Below are 7,659 nucleotides of genomic sequence, written 5' to 3'. Positions count from 1 at the left end.
TAATTTTCTAATTATATTTTTGAATTTCCTAGTATAACATATTTCCCTTACCTAACTGGCTGGGAGGCTCATCCCCAACTTAATCTTCACGCTTACGACGTACTATCCCCAAAATTTTGAAATAATACACATGCATATTTTCAATAAATCAACTATATTTCTCTGAGCCTACATACTTGTAAATTTTTGAATTATAATTTACCTGAACTCCTAAAAATATTTTTTGATTAAGGTGTAATCCCAAGAGGGGGGGTGAATTGGGTATTTTAAAAATTCTTTGAAACCTATTTACCAATCAATCCCTATTTCTATGTTTAACTAACAAATGGTAGGAACTTATGTCTGAATTAAAGTTATTTTGTCAATGAATTCCTTTTTACCCAATTAAGTGTGTGTAAAGTTATTCAACATACACAAGCAAGTTAGAAATTAAAATACGATGCGAAAAATAAAAAGGATAATGGAAGAGAGAATGCAACCGCGATTTTACGAGATTCAGCCAACTCGGCCTGCATCCTCGCCTTGAGCAACCCACTCAAGGATTCCACTAAAATCTCTACTCCTTAAATTGGGATGGAACTTTCCTTACAATTCGCTGCTTATAAGAGGTACAACTCCCTCCTAATCCGCTACTTGCAAGAGGTATAACTTTCTCCTAATCCGCTGCTTATAAGAGGTACAGCTTCCTCCTCACACCCGGTTCACAACCCGAACTATGTTTACAATTTAGGCTCAAATCTGCAAACACTCAATGTTGCTTCTAACAAAAGCTGATGTGTACAATTCAAATTCCTAACACATTAGCATATGATAAAACTTGAAGCTCATGAATGTATGAAAACGATACAATCGTTTTATGTATGATATGCTTCAACACACAAACCCTCTTTAACCAAAACTCCCACGTAACGATATATGTAAAATGCTTTGGAGTATATTAGGGTTCTACTTCACTTTGTAAAGATGCACAATTATGTCTATTGGGAACTTGTTAAAAGTCTTATCTTGAATATTTTATCAATATATATCAAAAAGCTTTCTTTCAAAATATTTAATCACAACCCTATCTTTGTAATATGTAAATAGATATATGATATGTAATTCAAAGATCAAAATACTGAGTATAAGGTTTTCCAAATAAAGTATCCCTCAATAAGATAAATATTTATGAACACCAAGGATATATATATTCAAGTGTTTTAAAATATCTAAATTATGAATCCGTTAACTGAAAACACACTTGAATCAAACCTTTCAATCAATCCCACAACCTTAATCAAGTAATGATCTTGTTTAAAATAACTATGTATATGTATAGGCACTTTCAAAATCAACCTTATATGTATATTTATATACTTTTGAATCAAAAACCAATCAACTAATAGTTAAACAACTTTCTCAAGTAATGATCTTTTCAAAAACAATTTTTTTTATATGTATGAACACACACAAGATCAAACTTTTCTAAAGATAATCAAGAACAATTAATGAGATGAGAAGTTCTTGAAGATAATAACTTGAATGATCAAACCTCAATACTAGAATGAAAAAACAAGATGAGTAAAGGAGTTCCCTTCAAGATTCTGAGTTGATTTGCCCAAGCTCGATGAGTAGAAGTTGAAGTGTAGGCAATCGTATAGCAATAAGAGCAAGTTTTCAATGTTCTTTCAACAAGATGTGTCCTTCTCTTTCTTGAGTGTCTTAGCTATATTCTAGGTTTTAGATATTTAGTATTTATAGTGTCTTACCCTTAGAATTGATCTCAACCATTGGATCCAAGAAAAAGCTCGCAAGTTCTATTAATAAAAATCTGATTTTTGAACTTTTCTGCGACTTTAGGCTACTAATGTTGAAGTTCAGGCTCCTAAAGTGACTTCAGGCGACTGAAGTTCCAGTTTAGGCAACCGAAGTACCTCGGCCTTCTTGTTGTGTTTTCCCATTAATTCTTCAGGCTATCAAACTTAATCTTCAACCTCCTGAAGAAATTCTTTAGGCTATTGAGGGTAAGTTCAGGCTACTGAAGTCCCCTTTTTCTCAACTTTTTTTAATTTAAAAATCTATTTTACTTTCTTTCTTGACTCTTTTATAAAGTTACTTTCCAAGGTTTTAAGAATATTTCTAAGTCCATGAAAGTCTCCTAATGATATACATGAAATGCATGAATCCTGAAATCATTCTAAGTTATGTTGAGCCTCAAATTAAATCATATGAAAATGTAAATACATGAGGTCTAAGTACCAATTCCCAAGATGTTCTTGAACTTTGCTACTTGCATCTTGATTCTCGTACTTTTTGAGTTCCATGGATCTTGCCAAGATTTGTTAGCTTTACTTTGTGACTTCCATGACTCGTTATCTTTCCGTGTATGCTTAATATGGTTCATGTTCACAAACTCAATGCACAAATCAAATACCAAGTGATTTGTCATTATCAAAATAGGATTGGACTCACAGAGTCAACAATATTCATTGGGGTTCCCAACCCATATCTGCAGGGTCCCAAAACACACTATTCCTTAAAATATAATACTCAAATCTTACTTCGCAAAACTCCATTATATTCGCCTATAATACTAAATCTGACCTCAAATGAACAGGATAATATTTAAAATGCTCAAATAATCCACTCACCCTGGTTTTGGGATGGTCCCCAAACTTCTCAAATTGACATTTCACTCTGGCTATGTTATAGAGACTCTCCCTAGGATCACTATGGTAGCTTTTGATTGTTGAATCTGGGAGAGATAGAGCTAGAAACTTATAAAGAAGTGAGAGAATCCCATTTTAGAGAGAGAAAATGAGAGAAAAAGAGAGAGAGAGAGAGAGAGAGAGAGAGAGAGAGAGGATTTCCTTTGTTGAAAACCCGTTTTCTGCATATATATAGGTGTCTTGACACGTGATGTCATCAATGAGCCACCTCACCTCGTCGACGCGTCCAAGAGGAGTTTCATCAACGAACCCTTACTCCTCGTCGACGAGACCCTGCTAACCTTCTTAGAATTTTCCTTTACTTCCTCCTTTCTTTTATTATTTAATTACCATAATTCTATGGGTCTCTACACATATGGTTGTTTGTGAATACTAGATGTTGGGTTATGTTTTGAGATGTATATAGGTATAGAAACTCTGGTTTATTTTATTAAGGATATGTTGTTATTTCCGTTGCATAATTGATATAGAGCTAGGTATTATGATATCAGATACGTGCGAGATATATCAGAGACATATTTCATATAACACTCAGGACCCTAGTTTCGGGTTCAGGGCGTTACACTTCCACTCTTTCCCAACTTACTTTATGAATTCCTCTTAAAATGTATTAAGGAGTAGATCAAGGTAAGTGAGTTTGATTATGTAAGATTTTTATAAATATATTTGAGTTAAATTAAGTACATGAATTTAATCATATCGGTTTTATTTAAATATATACTTGATTTAAATTAAAGTATGTGGATTTGATCATACCCATTTTTTATTTAAATATAAATGAGTATATTTTGTTAAGAAATATTATAAATTTTCATAGGTAATTTGTAGCATTATAATAATTATTAACATGCAAATTGTGTGGTATGAGCGTATTTTATTGCATAAATGAGTAAGGATGAAATTTTTAAGATGTTATAATTATTACTTGTTTTATAATGATGATATTATTTTTATTGCAAAAATTATAATTGTATGTTTTAAGAACCATGATGGCTCGACAGTTACGATGCTCGGTACCGCAACTTATAGTTATGAGTGCAACCATATTGTTGTGTAAGTGTTGGTATATGGTAGTGGATTTCTCCCGAGTTCACACTTGGGTTGGAACAAAACTTTATAGGGAAAATTACACTTATTATTGATGATGATGTTTGATTTACTTTGGTCGACCAACTAGTTAAGTTCAATTTTCGGACCGTACAACTCAGTCATGGGGGTGAACATGACACCCATTGGCCAAAAGGAGCTTTTTATACATATTTATATATTTATGTGATCAAGGTCATATATTAGGCCTAGATAATGATTTGAAGGAAAAGTGTGCATATATATATATATATATATATATATATATATATATATTATACATGGCCATATTTAAATGGTCTACGTGATGTTTTATGGTAAAAAAAGTACACAAATATTTATATATGTGAAAAAGACCCCATTTAGTAGGGCTTAATGTTGATATGAAGGAAAAATATAAAGGGAAGTGTATATATGCATATGGTTATTTAAATGAAAATAATTTATGAATGAATTACAGTGGTTTAAATGTGGTTTTTAACAATTAATTTATTGAATGAATTTTTACACTATAAAACTTATCTTAGCCACAGACTAATAATAATCTAACCTTTACTTACTGAGTATCATGTCACCCCAATTATTATCATACATTACAGATACCTTAAGAAGTAATATCAAAGTGGCACAGTGATAGCGTGGGTGGGATAGAAAGAGCTATTTAGAATAAATAAGATATGTTTTTGTATTTTAGAAATTTTAAGGATAAATTTTGATATTTGAGATATTGTTGTAATAAAGTAATTAGTACTCTGGTAATAAATGTATTTGAGGTTATATTTGCTTCCACTGTAAGATTATTTATAGGAACCCACACCGGTTCGGGTCACTACATTTGGTATCAGAGGCCAGGAGATAGGTTTTGTAGACTTTAAGAATATTTTTTACTAGAGTATAGGTATGAATCATGATGAGGGTAGGAATGGTAAGGCTAGTGATGACTGGCAAATATTAGAATAAATTATCACTTCTTAACTTTAAATTTTGGTTGAATTTTATTTTATTTTCGTTGATTTTTGGTCTCACTGCACTCATTTAATTTTATTGCAAATTTGAAGAAAAGAAAGAAAATTTTTGGAAATTAAATCTGGAATTAAAAATGTTGGAGAAGTCGTGCACTACACAAGGAGATGTGGCATGCACTACGCGGGTCGTGAGCATGAAGAGTTGTCGTGTACGTGAGCTGGAGTCCAAATCAAGTGCCATGCACGCTCATAAAGAGAAGCCGTGTACAAGCCATGCATGAAATACAAGTGGAGAGCAATCCATGTGCGTGTACAAGTGTGCATGAAGCAACCTGTGGAGTCTCTTTGCTGGGGCTTGCCCTATTGTTGAGTTGGAAGCAGGCCTGGGCTTTGGAATTGAAAAGAGATATGGGCCTCTATGTGTACTGGAGCCAACTAAAAAAAAAGGGGGGGAGGCCGGGTCTTGATGTGACTTGACCATGCAAAGGAAGGAGTGTGTGCTGGGTTGGAAAAAAAGTAGGGCATTGAAACAAAAATTTGAAGTCAACATTTGTAGGCTAGGTTTTGGCTTTGAGGCTTTTTTTTTTTTTTTCAAGTAGGGTTTTCTTTTAGAAAAGGAAGAGGCCACACAGGGGGGGGCCTTTGGAGGCTGCACTGGGCGTGATTTGACAGAGCCATGCACGAATAAAGGGAGGTCTTTCTCTGAGGTTGGAAGAAGCTGCGTTGAAAAGGGAGGTTCTTGAAGCATGAATGCAGCAGGAAGGGGGTTTGGGCAGTAGTTCTTGGGGGGGGGGGGTTCTTCGCAACTAGGGGTAGTGGGCTTCGGCTGGGGCTATGTGTGATTTTTATTCTATTCTCCAAAGAAAATAAAAGATGGTGAACTTGTTTGTGCGGAATTTAATTTTCAGCATGAACTAATTTTCTTTATTCTAGGAAAACAATGTTTGTGTGATTTATTCTGAGCTTATTGCTTTTGATTAACTAGCCATTAATTAGATGATTTCAATCCTGTGTTTTGCTATCAAAAGAGGGAATTATAGGATAGATCTTGGATATTTTGGCATAGGTAAGTATAGAGATCGAGAGACTTGTATAAACATATGTAATATTAAAATTGTGGGTCTTATTGCGTTCTTCCTTTATAAATTTGCATACTCTTGTGTTGAATGATGAACAAAAATAGTTTCCAATTGACTATCGAAATAGGCTTTTGGATGAATTTGAGATTTGCTAATAAAAAGAGAAAATTAATTCCTATTAGTTAGATGAGTAAAGCATAGTGAGAAACTAGGTGAAATCGATTTCTTAGAAGTTTTTTTTCTCATTAATTTGATACTTGGCAAACCGTTTTATTTTCCTTTGAATAGTTTCTTTAAAGTGATTTTATTTCAATTTGCACTTACAAAACTCTTAGTTTTTTTCTAAATAAAGTCAAAATTAGTATAATTTCGTTACTTGTTAAAAGTAAGTTACCAATTCTTGAGGATACTCTTCTCACAATTTTACTATAAAACTATAATACTGTACACTTGTAGTTTTGCACCGATCAAGTTTTTGGCATCGTTGTCGGGGATTGTTTTCTTCTTATTTTTGCCAATATCAATACAAAGTAATCATGGTTTTAATTTAGAATTTTATTTTTTTATTTTTGTTTATTTAATTTTCTTTTTCTTTTTATTTCAGGTGTGCTTTTGATGTTGGATGCACCGTGCTAGAACCCGTGACATTACTCCTTTTGATCCGGTGATTGAAAAAACTCTCAAAGCACTAAGAAAGAAGAAAGTACTAGCTATGAAGAACTGACAAGAGAATGTACAGCCACGTGCCTTGAAGGATTATGTATGGCTAGTTGTGAATGACAACTACTCGAGTATTAGATGCCAGACCATTAATGCCAACAACTTTGAGCTCAAACTCGCCTTGATCAACATGGTGCAACAAGCCCAATTTAGAGGATCGCCACTTGATAGTCCCAATATTCATTTGGTGATGTTTCTAGAGATTTGCGACATTGTAAAGATCAATGGTGTTACTGAAGACACCATTAGACAGAGATTGTTTCCTTTTTCTTTAAGGGACAAGGCAAGAGGTTGGCTACAATCTCTACAATTGGGAAGTATCACTAGTTGGTAGGATATGACAGAAACGTTTTTGGCTAAATTCTTCCCACTTGCCCAACTCAGGAGTGAGATTGGTCAATTCAAGCAAAATGATTTTGAATCACTCTATGAAGCATGGGAAACATATAAAGATTTGATTCGACGTTGCCCACAACATGGATTGCCGAATTAGTTATAAATTCATATGTTTTATAATGGGTTAAATGGGCAAACTCAGACTTTAGTTGATGCTGCGTCTGGGGGAACTTTGATGTGAAAGACAACTGAGGATGCTACTTCTCTTTTGGAAGAAATGGCCTTAAACAACTATCAATGGCCAACCGAAAGAACAATGACTAAGAAAGTTGCTAGGATTCATGACTTGGAGCCATTTGCTACCCTTTTAGCTCAAGTTACTTCTCTATCCCATCAAATTTCAGCTTTAACCACCCAAAGGATACCATAAAGTGCAGAATATGTGGTAGCTACAAGTAGGACAGATCCAAGCAATGAAGCGAGTCAATAACATGTTCAATACACAAACAATTGGAGCTACAACTATCGTGGTAATCTTATGCCACGATATTACCTTCAGGGCTTCAAAATCATGAGAACTTGTCTTATGGAGATACAAAGAATGTGCTGTAACCTCCTCCAGGACTTTATAATCAACAAAGCGAAAAGAAAATGTCACTTAAGGATGCCATGGTATCCTTTTTTGAGGAGACAAAAGTAAGGTTTAAAAAGACTGATTCACGGTTGGATAAAATTGAGACTCATTGTAGCAATATGGGAGCCACT

The 7,659-nt window shown here is 34.0% G+C and overlaps 1 non-coding gene across 1 annotated transcript; it reads right to left on the bottom strand.

The window, feature by feature from the left end:
* Nucleotides 1-6,934: 6,934 nt before the first annotated feature.
* LOC131167199 (small nucleolar RNA R71) lies at nucleotides 6,935-7,041 on the bottom strand. Its single transcript, XR_009140054.1, has one exon. It is a non-coding gene; the product is annotated as a small nucleolar RNA R71 (small nucleolar RNA).
* Nucleotides 7,042-7,659: the final 618 nt, after the last annotated feature.

Source organism: Malania oleifera, chromosome 10 (assembly GCF_029873635.1).
Source record: "Malania oleifera isolate guangnan ecotype guangnan chromosome 10, ASM2987363v1, whole genome shotgun sequence".
NCBI classification, from domain to species: Eukaryota; Viridiplantae; Streptophyta; class Magnoliopsida; order Santalales; family Ximeniaceae; genus Malania; species Malania oleifera.
Note: the sequence above shows the minus strand (reverse complement) of the source record. Positions and strands in the feature narration are given on the sequence as shown.